We start from the raw sequence: 759 nt of genomic DNA on the forward strand, positions 1-759 counted from the left end.
ATCCTTGGGAGTGAGTCCAATTCTGGGCCCAGAGAGTAACCCAGGGCCATAGTCTTGGGGGTTCCACCAGACTCCATCCAACCAATAACTCTGGTCATTTTTGTGTTTTTGAATTTTGTTCCACATTTTTCCTCCAACTCTATCCAGGATCTCCGGTTTCAATCCCTTCTCGAGTGGTTGACCTTGGTAGCCGGGCACCATCTAGTTCTTCTGGTTTCAGGGTTCATCATATCCTTGCATTAATTGTTTCCAAATGCCTTTGATTTTCTTCACTCTTCTTTGCTTCAGATGAGAGGAGACCAATAGTTGCATCTTAGATAGCCACTCAAAAGCTATTAAGACCCCAGTTGTAAAACAAAATTTTTATGGACTATGAGTCAGCATCGACTCAATGCCAGTGTGTTGGTTTGTTTGGTATGTTGTGCCAATTGAGGTCGGTGTCCCCCAAGACTATGGTCCCAAGTCAACAAGCCTGGTGATTCTCTGTTTCAAGGCGTTTAGTTGTCTCTGAGGGATTATTCCACCTCTGTCTTCTGTTGCTTCTGTAATGTGTGTGTCTAATTTTGTAGCACAAGTGCATATGTATGATCATCTTCAGCTAAATTTATCCTTGGTCTAAGGTATATTCCTGTTTGCCATCCCCCACTTGATCATCTCACTTGTCTATGTCTGGTGTTTGGTGTTAATGGTAATGCAGTATTGTGCATATACAATTATTTGCCTCTGTTGTCTATAGCCTATGTGCACATTTCAGTGTCC

The sequence above is a fragment of the Orycteropus afer genome, unplaced genomic scaffold (assembly GCF_000298275.1).
Source record: "Orycteropus afer afer isolate SDZICR_OR568_19922 unplaced genomic scaffold, OryAfe1.0 scaffold00292, whole genome shotgun sequence".
NCBI lineage: Eukaryota > Metazoa > Chordata > Mammalia > Tubulidentata > Orycteropodidae > Orycteropus > Orycteropus afer.